This window comes from Somniosus microcephalus, chromosome 18 (genome assembly GCF_052327205.1).
Source record: "Somniosus microcephalus isolate GS21.2 chromosome 18, FLI_Smic_1.0, whole genome shotgun sequence".
Taxonomy (NCBI): domain Eukaryota; kingdom Metazoa; phylum Chordata; class Chondrichthyes; order Squaliformes; family Somniosidae; genus Somniosus; species Somniosus microcephalus.
In genome coordinates this window covers 36,101,813-36,119,725 of record NC_141004.1, presented here as the reverse complement: position 1 = coordinate 36,119,725, position 17,913 = coordinate 36,101,813, and the positions used below count along the sequence as shown (strand labels likewise).

General features: G+C 43.5%; 1 long non-coding RNA gene across 1 annotated transcript in view; it reads right to left on the bottom strand.

Moving 5' to 3' along the window:
- Positions 1 to 17,544, bottom strand: part of LOC147105209 (uncharacterized) — a 30,007-nt gene extending 12,463 nt beyond the window's left edge. The window contains exon 1 of the long non-coding RNA XR_015081711.1: positions 17,455 to 17,544. This is a non-coding gene — a long non-coding RNA (uncharacterized LOC147105209). The remainder of the gene's footprint in view (positions 1 to 17,454) is intronic.
- Positions 17,545 to 17,913: the final 369 nt, after the last annotated feature.

The following is a 17,913-nucleotide window of genomic DNA, read 5'->3' as shown; positions in this document are numbered from 1 at the left end:
ACAGAGTTGAAACCATTCCATAACCATCGTACTGAATTGTCTTGTGAGCAAGGTTGTATCAAGTGGGGAAACAGAGTGGTGGTACCTATTTCTTTGAGAGATAGAATTCTGGCTGAACTTCATACTGAACATCCAGGGATCGTCAGTATGAAATCAATTGCAAGAAGCTTTGTTTACTGGCCTGGATTGGACAGTAATCTTGAATCACTTGTCAGCAAATGCAGCGTTTGCCAAAATTACAGAAACAAACCACCCAAAACTCCACTACAACCCTGGTCACGGCCAAGTAGACCTTTTCAGAGGGTACATGTAGACTTCTGTGAGAAAGCAAATGATTATTTCCTGGTACTTGTAGATAGTCACTCAAAGTGGATTGAAGTGAAACATATAGGTTCAAACAAGTCTGAGATAGAAACAGGATCATCTTTGAGTTTGGAACCAAAACAAAACAGCCCAAAAATTGGTTCAACACCAAAACCTTCAATAAGGAGATCAGGAAGGCTCCGCAAACCTGTTATTAAACTGGATTTATAGTTCATTTAAAAGAAAAAAAAAGCCAGGAGTTTTTGTTATGTGGTACATGTAATGCTGGGAAAGGTGGGACCACAGTTTTGTCGTATTTGAGAAGGGAATACATACATTTTTTTAAGGGGGAAAGCAGTGTAATGTGTTAGCACATGGTTTGGTACGAGCATGCTCAGTTCGCTCTGTCCTAATAATGCAAGCACATGGACTAGCAATTCATCGTGTCTCTGTCCTTCATTTGTTACCCCATGTATATTACAGATAGGAGAAAATTTAAAACTCTTTTTCACAGAAGCAATCAATTTTTGTTTGTGTAGGTGTTCTGTGTGTTAGAGAAGTGGAGAGATGCTGAAAGGAAAACAGTGAACAAGAAATGAAATATTCTAAGGGGAAAGGTGAGGTTCTGAGGAAATTGTGAATTTCTATGAGCTGGAGTAATATTTTTAAACTTAAAAAAGGTAAATACACCAAATAATAAATTCAGTGATACTAATGAAGACGTGAACTATGATTTCTCTCAGTTTCATCAAAAGACATCAGGAATTGGTTGACATTTTCCCCTTGCTGTGTTTTTAAAATTGTCTCAATTTCAACAGATGTGTAGGACATTAAGTAGTAAAGGGCCTATTTTAACTCCCAGTGGGAGCAGACAGCAATCCCACGCAGGATTAACAACTGGGCCTCATTTGAATCCTGACGGTCAGCTGCTCTTCCATTTCAGGCGGAAAATGGCAGTTAGCCAGTGGGGGGGCGGAGATGATGATTGGGTGAACCGGGGGCAACCTGCAGGCCCTAAGAGAAGGATGCCAGCAGTAAGGTAAGGACGGGGAAGGGTGTGTTGTGAGGGTCTCATAGCTGGGGAAAGGGAGGAGGCCTGGGCAGCAGAAGCTTTCTTTGTGGGGAGAGGGGTACTCCTGTTCCTCCTGGACCCAGTAAAGTAAGCTTTTTAACTTACTTTAGAGGGCCTTGCTGGCTTTCCGAAAGCTTTACACGGCAGGCTGGCCGTGATGGACGCCCCGTTCAGAAGCAGGTTAAAGTGCTGTCGGGGTCCCATGTACATCATTAGACCACAATTTGCATTTATTAATGAGGCTCCCTCCAGTTATCAATGTAAAAGAAAAAAGAGAGGTCAGGAAGGGGGCCTGAGTAGGATTGGAAGAAAGTGTGTTCAACATATCCTCCAAATAGACAGGACTAGTGTGGACCCAGGCAGATTCCTATAGCGACTCGTTTTATCTGGAGGAAGTGAATGGAGTTAAAGAAAAAGTTCTTCAAGGTGAGAACAAGTTCAGCCAAGTGGAGGAGGGTGGAGGTGGATGTTGGGCTATTGTTCATGGAGGAAGCATGGACTACACAGCAGTTGGGAGCGAGAACTCATAACTAGAAATCTGCATCTTGCCATTTTAGGTATCTTGCTAGTTAAGTTAATATAAAGCCTACCTGTGTAAAAGACTAGCTGCTGCTCCAATGTACCTGGGATTTAGTAAAGTACAGTTTTAAATAACTTTTAAATAACTAAAAACAACTTTTTAGTTCTGATACAGACAGGATATATTCTAAACTACATAAAAGAAAGACTTGCATTTATATAGCACCTTTCACAACCTCAGGACATCCCAAAGCGCTTTACAGCCAATGAAGTACTTTTGAAGTGTAGTCACTGTTGTAATGTAGGAAACGCAGCAGCCAATGTGATAATGACCAGATAATCTGTTTTATTGATGTTGGTTGAGGAATAAATATTGGCCAGGACACCGGCGATAACTCCCCTGCTCTTCTTCAAAATAGTGCCTTGGGATCTTCTACATCCACCTGAGGGGGCAGACGGGGTCTCGGTTTAATGTCTCACCCAAAAGACAGCACCTCCAACAGTGCAGCACTCCCTCAGCACTGCACTGGAGTGTCCACCTAGATTGTTGTGCTCCAATCTCTGAAGTGGGACCCACAGCCTTCTAATTCAGAGACGGGAGTGCTACCAACTGAGCCATGGCTGGCTGGCTCAGAGTAGACGATGTCCCTGCTGCAAATGAAGTTTCAAGAAATGTGGTGTGAAATACAATTTAGTTTTGCTCGAATAGCAGGCTTACTGCAGGGCAATCAGAGCTTAATCATCCAGACTGATAAAAATGTCAGTAATTTTGTATGTTCAACCACCTTGAACACTTCATGATATCACATGGCAAGTGGGGACAAAAAGCACACTACCTATTCCTTATATTGTTTAAAATGAAATGAGATAGGTGGCTAAGTGGTGCGGTGTATGGGTCGACATGCTTTTTGGTAGAGCAGTAGAACACAGATTCACACTGTGCTATCAGAGGTTGGAGACCAGTTACTTCCTCACAGGAAATGTAGGGAATATAAAAGAGTGAGCCACCCTGAGCACTCAAACTGGTGCTGACAAAAGCCTAGGAGAAGGCCACCAGCATATCCTCTCAGTTGGAGAATTGTGCATCAGAAACATAAAAAGATGGGAAAATTTAACATAAAGGATCTAGAACCTTTCTATTCACATGTAGTTGTTTAACTTATCTAGTGTCAATAAGGAGGACAAATCAAAGGATAGTCATTTAAAAAAAATCCTACTTTTTAATTTCATTTTTAGGTTATTTCCAAATTACTCAGCATTTCCAAAATGATAGGTTGGGTAGAGGACATTATTCCAGGCCTTTACATATGTTACTCTATAACTAGGTGCAAGGAGGTTTATGAGAGCAGCTGGGGTGGCTTACCTGATGGTCTTTTTCTCCTTACCATTAGGAGCCCGTGCCATGATTCTTCCATGTTATCTTGTTGAGATGGAGAACTTGCCAAATACGAGTACAAGCCCATATCCAACTGTTCCTTGGTGAAAATCAACCCAATTATAATAATGTTGTTTGTATTCAGTGTTATTAAACCACCTTCAAGACTTGAAGGTTGAGAACTAGGAACTCAATACTAAAACCAGGAACCTTGAGATCAACATGAATTAAGGCAACATATGTTCTCTCAAAATTAATGGAAATATTGCTACTGAAAGTAAAGAATTCAGAAACTGTTTTATCTTTTCTATAAAAGGTGGGCAGATTCCTGATTGAGCACAGTGCGGAGGAACATAAAAGCTCAGATCGGCAGTAAGCGTGAGAGTGAGATGATTGGTTGGATCCTCAAACCAGGAGAAATGACTCAGGCTGGAAAAAGCTAGGTGGCTTTACGAGCATTTAATTTCCCTTTTATTCTTTGATGTAATGTTTCTAATGTTATGTTGTGGCGGAGTCACTAAGGGCTCCGATCAAATGTATATAATTCCCTTTAACAATATGTTAACTACAGCCTGAGTCTGTATCTTTGTATATACTGTTTGCATGTACAGAGCGCGGTCCCTTTAAGAGCGCGGGCAAACGCGATGATGTCATGCCGTTCATCACGTGATCCCCCATCGGCGGGAAAAACGTGATGACGTCATGACGCCAGCCACGGGACCGCCCAAGCAGTCTTCGTGGAGCCTCCGAACTGACTAGGCCTGTATTCGCAGTTTTCTTGCATCTGTTTGTTAAACTCAATTAGTTTTACATTAAACATCGTTTGTTTGATCGCCTGAGTCGACCTCAGTCTCTTGATAGGAACTAGACATTCCTACAATGTGATGTTTCTGACATCGCGTGAAGATTATTCATGTCAGTATTTATTCAGCTATAACATTAAAGACAAAGGTGCCTCATTTGTAATGCAAATAAATCTATTCAATACCCAGGCAGCGAGAGAGATTAATAAGCAAAAATGTCATCAGTATGATTTAGATATGTGATCAGAGACATTTAGACAAGCCTAACTATCTTATGCAGGTGATGATACAGAATTACAGGAGGTGGAAGGAAGCTTTTTAGCTATTAATCTTGTATGCATGAGATGTGCCTCTTCCCACACTGCAAAAGGCATTTCACCTTCTGCACACTTAACAGGTGGAGCTGCAGACCTCATCATGGTCCATAACTGTTCAAGAATTAGCTTTCTGAAGCACCTATTCAGACACATCACTAATGTCAACAAGTTCATGTTCTACAGTAAAATGGTTTAATAATTAATTTGATTAAAAGTCTTGATTGGACAGTGCAGAAAAGTTACTGTTTCATAAAAGCTATTGACATCAGAATGTATAGGAATATGAATGGATCTTAATTAGGGGTTCAGCAAAGTACATTGCCAATATTCACCTAAAATGTACAAGATTCACAGGCCCAATTCATATGATGCTTGAAAATTAAGAGCCTTACATATTTGGGGAGTTCACAAGGGATACAAGAAAATTAATCGAAACCTCCCAGGAAGAAGATTCTTTCCTAACTGGCCCATGTTTGTGAGGATGGTTCTCAATTCTCCTCATGATTAGAGGTGGCTAGGAAGGATTGTGGTTCTCCTAAACATTGTACTTATGTAGGTGAAGATTAATTTTCCAGAGGAAGCTAGTTTGGGAATGGGGTGAGGGTCTCAACTCTCCTAAAGATTGAGGGGGTTATTTTGGTCAAAGGGTGAAAACAGGTGCTAAATGGGTGCTGTGCTAATAAGACACGCCTGTTTGAAAGTCTGAATTTAGCACACAATTTTGCTCCTAATTGCTGATTACCATAATTTGAGCTTGCCCGGAGGTGCTAAACCAGAAACCTGTGGGTTTAGCACTCAAGTGCTGATTAGACGCAATGGTCACGGAGCAGTATATGTGGACTCCTCACACCCACTTCCACTGAAGGTGTAGAGTGTGCTGGCTGGCGCACAGCAGCACAGCTCAGGGATCGAGGGAGAGGGTGTCCAGGGTCTCGGACGTGGCACTGGAGGTCCTGGTGGAGGAGGTCCAGAGGAGAAGGGATGTACCCGCAGGAGGGAAGGATGCCACCTCGCCCTCCTGTCCCTCACTCCTGCAACAGATGGTTCTGCTCTGCCTGGCATCATGTCCTCCTCCCATTCCTCGTCCAGACCAAGAGGGACCCCCTAGCAAGATGCCAACGACCAAGCACGCCCTTTCTCCTGGTGTCCAATAAGGTAGAGTAGCACAGCACTTACTCTTTTTAGGTGAAGCCCTCAGAGAATTTGCAGAATAAATGTTGGTTGAGTGTTGGTGAAGTCTTGACAAAGGCCCCGATTTTCTGGCAGCCGTCGGGCGGCTTTTCATGCGGCCGGGGTCCGAAAATCGTGGAAAAAGCAGGTTGGGACCCCCCCACCCCCGCCTGATTCCCCGCCCCGTCCGACTTTCGGACCGCCGTTTCTCCGTCACCCGCTTCAGTCCCGGCCGCCGCTGGCGGGACTGCTCGTCGGAGCACTAATCACCAATGATCACCTTGTTAAGGAAGATTTTCCGGGGCCATTGCGACTTTGGGGCTTTCCCCACATGAAACACGCCTGCGGGGAACCCCGCCGATGAGAGCTGGCGTGAAAACAGCTGGCTTGCTTGCTTGCAGCAGCAGGTCGCTGAGGGCTGAAGAGATTTAAATAGGCAGCATTTGCAGGCTGCAGGACCTTGTTGATCAAGGCTTGGGGGAACTTTTTGAAGCCTTAGGAGCAGCTGTAGAAAGTTGGAGCCTCACACACTTCTCCAGTGTGAGCTCCTGGGAAGCCCCTTTCACCACTCTAACTCAGCACCTCCTCAACGGAGGCATCTGCCAGAAGCATGGGAGGCCTTTGGTACCTTCCCTTCCTGGCATTAGAGGATCTCCAACAGCAGAGGCGGCAGCAGCAGAACCAGGAACAGCAGGATGAGCACCAGGAGCACCAGGCTGCTGCTCACTCACCTGAAGCTGCACAGGCCAGAAGGGGCCAGCGCTTGGAAGTGGCTTGAGAGCACCTTGCTGCGCTTTAGGGGGCCATGGGGACCCGTTTCTGCACTGGCAGTCCTACTCAGAAGGACTGCCATGAAGATCTGGTTTCTCTGTTCAACAGATGGCCAACGCTCCTCAAGAGATGTCATTCTCTTATGAGCACTCACCATGTTTTCCGTACCCTGGCGAGTTATCTCCTCCATGGAGGTTGCCAACCTTTCCATGGTGATGCATTCATGCGCCAATGACTCCACAAAGGCTCTGCTCATGGTCGCTATGGACTCCTCCATTCGCTCCACACTCGCAGCGACCCTGGAGACAAAACCTGCCAGAGACTCCTGCATCTGTGCATGGAGATCCATCACCTCTTCTCTTGCAGGTGGACCCAGAGGCAGAGGGTCGACATGCAGCGCAGCTGAGCTGAGTTGGCAGAGTCCTGCGCCCTCCTACGAGGACTCTCCACTGCTGTCCCTGTCTCTAGAATCTGCTGAGGCTCACTTGTGAGCTGTGAAACACCAGGTGACAACACTACTCTATGTCCCGAAGGTCCCCCTGAGGTGTGAGTGTCTGCGCTGGTGCTTGGTGCGCTTACTTCTGCTGACGCTGCACCCTCAGAGGTTGGAGCTTCTTCTGAGGAGTCTGGCTGCACAGCCTCTTCCTCCTCCACAGTGAGGACGGGGGCTCTGGATGGTACTGTGGGGGAGTAAAGGAAGGAGTTAGAGATGTAATGCCAAGGTTCTTCTGGTGACTCCCAGCGAGTTGGCATCTGCTGACAGCTGCATCCATGCAGCATTGGTCTCAGTGGGAGGCCTCTTCCTCCCTGACCTAGGGAAGAGGACCTCCATGTGGGCCCTAACCCCATCCAATAATGCCTGCAGTGAAGCCTCGTTGAATTTGGAGGCAGCTCGGGGTCTGGCACTGGCCACAGCTGCTGCAGGCTCCTCTGCCATCCTGTATGGTTCATTTGGAAGCCTTCAGAGGATGCAGTGCTTGCTATGGACCTTGAAAGCACCATGAATGATGACACCATATTGTGGGGATTTCTGACTCGAATTGGACAATTAGCAAGGCTTCCCACATGCTGGGAATTAATTGGCCACTTGAGCGAAAATTGCGTGGAGCTGGCTGACGCTTTTTTATGTGTGTCAGAAACCCCACATTCGGGGAAATCCGACCATTTCCCACACAAGCTGAAAATCGGGGCCAAAGTGTCTCAGAAAGTCTCCCAATGTGTTTCTGAGGTCCTCTTCGCCGCTCCAGCAGCAATGAACATGAAATGGTGAGTATTCCTTTAAGTGGTGAGTATCCCTTTAAGTAGCGCTTGAAATCCACATCAATACCTTGTTTACTCTCTAACAGCTGGTCGCTGTTAGGACAGGGTGTTAGGACAAGCGCCAGCCACTAAAATGCCATGCAACCTCCTTAATGAGTGCTAGGAGGCATTTTAGGTGGCAATCAGTCCCTTAACGAGCCTCCGGGTGGCTGTTCCTAGCGCAGGCTTCAACTCCTTTACCAAGATGGCACCTTGTGCTAAACGTGGGCTAAACCGACATTTCAGCTCAAGACCCCATCTTGGCCACTTCAGAGGATCTATAGCACCTGAACACGCTGCCGAAAATCACCCCCTCTGTCTATGTAGTTCTATTTTACAGCATTAGGGCTGTCGGGGCCCTATTGCATTGAAGGTAAAAATATAAAATCTGGTTGTAACTTCAGAAGCAGGAAGGCTCTACATTCCATTGAACGTTGCCTTTTAATTCCATGCTGTAGTACAATATGAATTGTCCTCCTTAGTCCTAAAGATTAAAGTTAATTGCTTTTTAAGCAAGTACATCATGTGGCATTCTATTTACCTTTCACATATTACAATACTTACTATGAAACTTTTGCTATTTTTGACCTATATAGTCTTTAGTGTGTTTTGTCAGCAGTATAAAAATTTATCAAATATAAATAATTGATATTGTTTAAGTGTACCTTCCACTACTTTGGAGAAATCAAAGCATTTTTGTAAATAATAGAGATAATAATATGTACAGTGTAATATATTGTAATAAGACATATTGGGAATTGTGACCATGCAGCTTGGGCTGTGAATGTACTGGGATATGTAAGCTGGTCATGGAAAAATTGAAATGGATCAGGAATTTACAAAGCCAAAAAATTTAATAGTTGCATTTAAAATGATTTGGAATGTTCTATTCACTTAACAGAACTGATGTGATATGAACTGACATTTGCTTTGAATATTGAATGAGTTGAATTGTAGAAAATCCTGTGAAAGGGACTGAGTAATTTCCCCAATAGCAGAGTGGGTAAATGCAGGTTCGATTCATTATCTGCACTCATTTAACCAATCCCAGACTGAGCAACAGTTGGGAATGCTTTACAATTGGATCAGTACCTCTTGGCTAAGGAGGGGGGAAAAAGTCAGACAGGATTTCCTCTCCTGATCGCTTTCCAGTGACCCCTACTGCCAAGTTAATGTTATGTGGAACAACTAGTTGAGGCTCACTGTCCAGCCTTACACATGAAGAATGACTACTTGGGCAAAGTGTAAACAGTGTCCCAGCAAGAGTCAGTGCCACCAGAATGGAAGGGGAATAACATTGGTTTTAAAAAAAAGCACCGAGTACATAGTGAAGACGTATACAGCACATTAGCATTATTTGTGCAATTGGTGCTTTTGAGCACACTGCACTTTGCTCCAATTATAATTACACTTTTATGAATTATATTTTAAATCCCCTCATGGTAAACTTCCACAAATGGAAAATCAAACTAAGTGAAAGCGTTTAGGCTTATGCCAAAATGCCTAATTAAAGAAAATACTTCTGAGGCATTTCCAAAAAATCCAAATGAAAGAATGTGTCCAGATTTCTCTCAAGAATCTGTACCAACTATCAGCCAATGGAACTGTGATGGAGAAGCCAGATACAGCACAGGCACGGTGGGCCAAATGGCCTCCTTCTGTGCTGCATCATTCTATCATTCTATGACTCTTATGTCCACATGATCTGCAGCTGGATGCTATTTATATACTCACACATATGCTAGTTCCCATCATTCGATTTACACTTCATATATTTTATTTTTTCTGCCCTGCCCCCCACCACCCTTCTATACCCTGACTGGTGGGGTCAAGCAGGCAACCTGCTCCCAGGTCACTGCTGATACTGCTTTTGACCAGGGTACTAAAAGCAGTCTTAATCTGGCCTGATGTAACTCACCTTTCAGTTTCCTCTTCCATCCTCCAGGACAGCAGTTTGTTTCCCATCTAGCCCCTCCTCTGGTATCATGGTCAGAATTGATCTCAGCATATGGGCAACTGATTCTTCTAGATAAAGAATTACATTTACTGATGGTATATGAAAGCTGCTGGGTGGGCAGTACAGGCATGAATGAGCATTTTCCCATTCCACAGCACAGTACATTGAAGTACCCATACAAAGCATGACTGTGCTACCTGCCTTTCTATTAACTGCAATTGCTGTGTAATTTGTTTAAATATTTTCCACTTTATACTTAAGCTTTGGAGATGACCCCTAAGTGTCAGTACTTCATTTTTCAAAATCCTAATGGGAATGATCATATTTAACATTTGAAAAGAAGAACTTAAATCATGAAATGATCTAAATATAGATACTTAACTTTTCATACCCCTAATGAGAGCACTATTGTGAGCATTGCTTTCATTTACAATCTTCAAAAGTGATATTTCATATTCATGAAGGCAAAAATTGAATTATGAATTTGTGAAATATATGAGCTCTTTTTTCATTTTCCTACATCACAACAGTGACTACAATTCAAAAGTACTTAATTGGCTGTAAAGTGCTTTGGGACATCCTGAGGTCATGAAAGGCGCTATATAAATGCAAGTCTTTCTTTAAGACCCAACCAACAAAAAATGGACTATGGCACTGGTTTGTAGCCCCTTATGTTTCATTTGTATCTTCATTCACCGAGTTTTGCTAACTTGGCTGGCAATTTACGTGTAGCCAGAGAGTTGTAGGTCTTTGTCACCAAAAAAAAGGCAGCTGCCTATAATCCTGCCTATAATGCTCATTCACTAAAAAGGCCTTAAATGGCAATGAGTATCATACAGCACAGAAGGAGACAATTTGATCCATTGGCGAACTGCTGGTGTAATATCTCTGTAGAAGTTTTTTTTTAAAGTGCAGCAGGTTCCAGAATGAATTCAAACAGCAATCAAGAATCCTTGCTGCAATAGAAACAACTGAAGACTGTCCAAAAAAACAGAACGACTCACACACGACAGTGAGAATCAATCATTGAACTTGGATAAAAGTGAAAGGGAATGCTCGTTTCCTGCCCGCGGAGCCAGTTAAAATCGACCCCTTGGAAACACGAAAACTTCAGAACTTGTTCCCGCAGGGGCCATCCTCAAACAAAACACTCACGTAACCCCACAGCAGCCAGTGAAATAGATCATATCTTTATCTTATGATAATTATTTATTGCAACGCACCTAAATCTTCTCTGACCAAGGAAAGTCAGTTGTAAAATGGTTTGCCCTCCGTTAGTCAAGTGAACTCCAGTCTGCATTGTTGACACAAAGTGGGAGCAGTAATTCTTCTTCTTGGGTGTTTTTCCAGAGTTCTGGATGAAATACATGAAATGGAAAATGCATCTGATTTAAATGTGGAAGGGCCAGATTCTTGTTCTGCTATTTATTTTACAGGAGGAAGCAAACTGTAAAAATTGATTCTTTCAAGTGCCATATGCTTTTAAAGCATTCTGTTTCCATTACAGCAGTCAATTTCACTTCTGTATGACTTATCCTAAAACCATTTGGCCTTTGATAACCTGAGTATCTTTAAATGCCAGGAAGTGGAGTGAAACATTCTGAACCAAGCACACTCTAACCGTATTAAAGGCATAAACAGCACTGAAAAGCTGAAGAATCCTTGGTATTCAATGAAATTCCTTTAAGCCTCCTTTAATGCCTTCCAGTGCCGATAGCCAGGATTTCAGCGACATAGCGGATAAATGAGGTAGCACTGCCGTCTCCAAAGAAGCTTGCACCCACTTCAAGAAATGGTTTTCCCAAGTATCTCTATGCCTGTTTGCTCCTTCACTTAGATTATGACATTTGGCCCTGCATAATTACTCCTCACTGCTTATATGTCTTATATTTCATTTCATCTGAGGAACATATCTTCCAAAATTCGATAGACTCTGGAACAGTTCCCATGGATTGGAGGGTAGCTAATGTTAACCCACTGTTCAAAAAGGGTGGTAGAGAGAAAACGGGGAATTACAGACCGGTAAGCCTGACATCGGTAGTGGGGAAAATGCTGGAGTCCATTATAAAGGATGTAATAGCAGAGCACTTGGAAAAAAGTGACCGGATCGGACAAAGTCAACATGGCTTTACAAAAGGTAAATCGTGCTTGACTAATCTACTGGAATTTTTTGAGGATGTAACTGGTAAAATAGATAAGGGAGAACCAGTGGATGTGATGTATTTGGATTTTGAAAAGGCTTTCGATAAGGTCCCGCATAAGAGATTAACGTGTAAAATTAAGGCACATAGGATTGGGGGCAAGGTATTGACTTGGATAGAGAACTGGTTGGCAGACAGAAAGCAAAGAATTGGAATAAACGGCTCTTTTTCCGAGTGGCAGGCAGTGACTAGTGGGGTACCACAGGGATCGGTCCTTGGACCCCAGCTATTCACAATATATATTAATGATCTGGACGAGGGAACTAGAAGTAATATCTCCAAGTTTGCAGATGACACAAAGCTGGGTGGGCGTGTGTGCTGTGAGGAGGATGCCGAGAAACTCCAGTATGATTTGGACAGGTTGGGTGATTGGGCAGAAGCATGGCAGATGCAATATAACATGGATAAATGCGAGGTTATCCACTTTGGTGTCAAAAACAGGAAGGCAGATTATTATCTAAATGGCAATAGATTGGGAGAAGGGGAAGTGCAACGAGACCTGGGCGTCCTTGTGCACCGGTCGCTGAAAGTAAGCATGCAGCTGCAGCAGGTGGTTAAGAAGGCATGTTGGTCTTCGTAGCGAGAGGGTTTGAGTACAGGAACAAGGATGTCTTGCTGCAGTTGTACAGGGCCTTGGTGAGGCCACATCTTGAGTATTGTGTGCAGTTTTGGTCGCCTTATCTGAGGAAGGATGTTCTTGCCATGGAAGGAGTTCAGCGAAGATTCACCAGGCTGATACCTGGGATGACAGGAATGATGTATGAGGAGAGATTGGGTCAATTGGACTTGTACTCGCTGGAGTTTAAAAGAATGAGAGGGGATCTCATCGAAACTTATAAAATTCTAACAGGACTAGACAGACTAGATGCTGGAAGGATGTTCCCGATGGTCGGGGAGTCCAGAACCAGGGGTCATAGTCTAAGGATAAGGGGTAAGCCATTTAGGACAGTGATGAGGAGGAATTTCTTCACCCAGAGAGTGGTGAACCTGTGGAATTCTCTGCCAAAGAAGGCAGTTGAGGCCAATTCATTAAATATATTCAAGAAGGAGTTGAATATATTTCTTAAGGCTAAAGGGATCAAGGGATATGGAGAGAAGGCAGGAACAGGGTACTGAATTTGGATGATCAGCCATGATCTCATTGAATGGCGGAGCAGGCTCGAGGGGCCGAATGGCCTACTCCTGCTCCTATCTTCTATGTTTCTATGCACAAAATTATCGCACATTATAATATCAACTCCACACATACTGGAAATCAACACTGGAAAATCCGAGTTAAATACTTACTGTTGTTCATGACTAGTGGAACATTTAGCTCTTTAGTGACAGACCTGTGTGTCATTTGAGTCTCAACACACATCATCTGCCCCAATGTTCCAGCAAACCACAGAAGCAGAAAGTTCCATATTTGAACAATGAGTACATAAACTGGAAGTAATACAGCAAAAATGCTTAATTGCCTGTAAAACTGTATGAACCAGATTTTGTCATTTTTGCCTAAAGACTACTACTACTATGTAAGTAATACTCCCTTAGTACTGATATATCTCATTGCATATATAGCATGCAGTTTACACCATTGGCCTTTAAAAGAACCAATGAAAATGAAAGCATGGGGGGTGATTTTGTCAGCCCTGGGTAGGCGGGTGGGGAGGTGGGACTGCCAGGAAAATAGCAGAATTTGGGGGCGGGTGGCAAACCCGCCTCCATGCCATCTTTCCAGGAGGCGAGTAGCCGTCCCACGTCGGGTCCCGTCTCCTTGGAGGCGGGAAGGGATTAAAGCCTATTAACTGCCTGTTAACAGGTAGTTAACAGGCAGAAAATAGGATTATCCCCTTTTTGCCCTCACAACTGCGTGCTTCCCAAAGGCTCCAAAACCCGCCAGCTCAGCGAGGCGAGTACTGGGTCTGTGGGGGTCGGGTGCAAAAGTGTGGTGTGAAGGTAAGTGATGGATGCAAGAGTGTAGAGGTGAGTATCTGTGGTAAGTGCTAAGTGTTTTTAAAAGTGTACTTACCTTTGTTTCTTCCTGCAGGCTTCAGTCGGTTTGTATGCGGAGAGTCTCGCACCTCCGTGTTGCAGATGAGAGATGGCCGTTGCATTCTCAGATACAACAAACATCTAATTTCTGTAAAAGAAAGAAGTTTGATGAGGTCTTGTATGCAAGACCTCATCAAACTGCAGAGATTGTCACTCTTTGACAGCTTCACAGAGCTGTCAAACGATGACAATTCATCTGTCAAAAATGATGATGTCTTCCCAGGAGGCGGGTTCTGCAACTGGCTTTCTCTTGATTGGCCTGCTGAGCCCACTGGGCGGGCTTAGCAAGGTCAATCAAGGGAAAATAGCATGGGTTGGCCACAAATCGATGGAGGCGGGACATCGACCCGACAAGCAGCAGTTCCACCTCCAACGCGCCCCCAGTCACAAAATGGAGTGAGTACATTTTGCTTCTCTCCTGTGCATTACTCCATTCTAAGATGCTTTCACTGAAAAAGTAACAGTTCTATTGGTCATTATATGAGACACAAATCTTGACCCACATCCTCCTTGCCATGGTGATAGGCAATCAATCTCAGATAATATAATTTCTCCTTGTGTATTGATAGTATTTTGACATCCACTACTGGCAGTTAGTAATTTCATTTATGCAGTATTCACTTCTTTGCTAGGCTTCCTTCCATTACTAATCAATTACAATACAATGGAAAATGGTCATCAACCTTCCCTGCTACATCACAAAATAGAAACAGATGAAGAATGCCATTTGGTCCAACTTGGTCATCCAGAAAGGCTCCAAAACCACTCCATTATGACATCCAAATGTTTCTTAAAGTAATTTCAGGGATTTTTGCTCCATTCCATGTGTCGGTCACTCTTTATGTGAAGAACTTCATAAATCTGTGTCCTCTCTGTCATGGTTTAGCTTTCAGTAGTGCTGCAGATCTACTTTTCAAATGCTACAAAGACCAAGCTTAGTCTCAAAGTGAAATGGGGTTGGAGGATGGAAGATAACTGGAGTAGGGTGCACAGAAGTAATTCAATTTTAATGTCTTACAGCAGTTTGGGAATCAGAAATGTATAGTTGGTTGGAGCATAAGAGTTTCTTTGCCATACAGGCTGAAGAACTAATAGGTGCAAAACTGGGGCTACAACGCTATCACTGGCAAGAGGGTGTAATTACAGTGTGACAAGTTTACATAGGCTGTTCCCATTATAACTGTGGACATAAGAATTGTATAATAGGATCAGTTGACAAAGTGTGACAACAGGAAGAAAGGTTTTGTAGACAGTATGTCATAAATATACAATAAGGTCACCTCTCAATTTACTTCAGTCTCTCTAGTCTTTCCTTATAACTCAAACATCTGACACTAGGGGCTGGATTTTAATACTGGAGGCGTGTAGGAGGCGGGACTGCAACTTTCAGGGTTGTGGTCCCGCCTCCATCGAGTTGTGGCCAACCCACACGATTTTCACTTGATTGACCTTGTTGAGCCCGCCCAGTGGGCTCAGCAGGCCAATTAAGGGCCACCTGGCAACAGGAGACGTCACAGATTGACATTTCATCTGTCAAGAGCTTTTGACAGATGAAATATCAGCGTTTGACAGCTGCACTCCAAGTTAATTCCTTCCTCTCAGGCTGATTTAGAGATCTCTCCAGAACAGAAAGCTGAATGCTACAACTTTTGACAGCTCGCAGCCATTCTGCTTTCTGTGCCGGTGAGATGAGTGACTCCCGAAACCTGAAGGAAGGAAGGCTGTAAAGGTAAGTAAAGGTAAGTAAAACTTCTTTAAACACTTTACACACACCAAACACACTTACCTCTGCACTCATGCACACATCACTCACCTGAACACCGGACATCTTGAACCCTCCAAGCCCTTCAGCCCGACGGTCCGCCTCGCTAACTTGGCGTGGTTTGGAGCCATCGGGAATCCCACACTTCAGGGATAAAAATAGGGATTAGGCTAAAAACTGCCTGTTAACTACCTGTTAACAGGCAGTTAATTGGCACTAATCCCCTTCCCGCCTCGGGGAGGCGGCTCCCAGCACAGGTCGGGTAACCACCTCCTTTGAAACTGGCATGGAGGCGGGTTGGGCGCGGAATGGGTTCGTGCCGCCCGATTTCGAGATTTTAACCCCCCACACGCCTCCAATCCCGCCTCCATGGCCCAATGAAAATCCTGCCCTAGGAGTCAGTCTCATGACTCTTCTCTGAACTGCCTCCTGGGGTTGAACATCTTCCTTATGTCTCAGTCGCCAGAAATAAGCACAGTGCTCAGGGCAAGTTGTAACTGCTTGAGCATAACTTGCTCTGACTTGTATTCTACTATTGTAGTTCTGCAGTTCAGCAGACTATATGATTTGTTGATTGCTGCTCTGTCGTGATTGGATATATTGAATGTCAAATCTATTAGGACTCCTAGATCTTTTTTCAATTTGATCCTTTGCTATTTTAACACAGCTCATGGAGTACTTTTATCTCCTATATGCGGTACTTACAGTAGAAGGAGTGAATAAGCCTGACAGTTTGACAGAACTGAATTAACACAAACAGTTGAAGTGAAGCACAGTGGGTTTGTGGTTGTGTTTTTATCAATGCTAATTCAGCTTCCTCACACTGTCAGCTTAAGTAATGCATCAAACCAGTTCCTCATGACACCTTCAGCACTCACTGTTTCAACAAAATTGTTCTAAAAAGCAGAAATAAATAATGTGAGGGATGTTTTTGGTTTTTAAAAACCAGGCTGTTAACTTCTCTATTTTTAAAAATTTCAGTAGCGGTGAATAGAAATGCTATTTACATTACATTTTCTTGATGTGTTTGTTTAACCAGGACTTCCCTGCAACAATATTCACTTCATGCTACTCAAATGCTGTTTACTTATTTTACTAGGTAAATAACGGCTAAAGACATTTTCGTTTTCACCCACTGGACCGTAATCTGGCCGTGCAGATCGCCCTCCCCTTAAAGAACTCGCCCGATTTTCATTCTAATTTATTTCAATGGCTGGGTGATCAGCTCCGCCAGATTACTGACCAGAGGGCAAAGATGAAAATCTGCCCTATTAGTCCATTCCTAGAGCCGAGAAAACTATAATGAAGTTAAACACACCGATGAATTTGCACAGTTAGATTCATCAACACAATTCTGGATTGGGATGAATGGATTTTTAGGTCCACGGCATTGGAAGCAAAACATGTGCTCTTATATGTGTAATCAATCCCTGGGCTTTGAAATCAGAAACAAAGACAAAATGACAGATGAGGTTTTAAAAATTGTGAGAATTGCCTGCTTTCATAAGTTTGCATTGAAAATTATATTTAAATTAATTTCTAGGGTATCTCCGACCTTTCATGCGATTGTAACTATTTTTAAAAATTCAAACGGAGAGAATTTGGGGTCTCTATGAGCAAGAATGAAATATACAGCTGAGCAGTGCATGGTTGCTTTCAGCAAATTTATTGCTTGTTTGGTCCGATTATAAAGGGGGGGGGGGGGGTGCGTGGGTTCGCTGCAAGCGAGCCCAAAGCGGGTGGCCTACCTGGGGGAGTCTGAGGCTGTCGAGGCCCGGCCGTTAAGATCATTATGATGGGCCGTATTTTCCGATCGGAGGCTTCCCGTGTGCGGAAGCCGCTGATCTGGAAAAAATCTACGCCCTTACCTGAGGGCTCCTGAGGTGGGTATAGTTCCGATGCTGGGCCTGTCCAACTCCATGTGTGCAGGGCCTACGTATCTCAGGGGCGTATGTGGTTCGCAAGTGTCCCTGGGATCATGTGAGCCACGGGGAGCCAATCAAAGAAGGAAATCTCCCTTCATGCACTTGACATATAGACCTGTCAAATATATGAATGGAGATCAATGAAAAAACATAGTAAAACTTTAAATACATTTTTAAAAACCATCACCTTTTTAAAATTAGTTGAAATCACATTAAATTTTAAACAAAAATTTAATTTTTTGAAAAAATAATAGAAGTTTTTTACGGGGCTAAAAATAAACTTACTATTTTTAAAGTATTTTAAAATGATAAATGACTGAAAAAAAAATTTAAAAACTTTTTTCAACTCTTATTCAGGTAAAATCAGGCCTTGCGCCTGCTTTTACCAGGCGTAAGAATTTG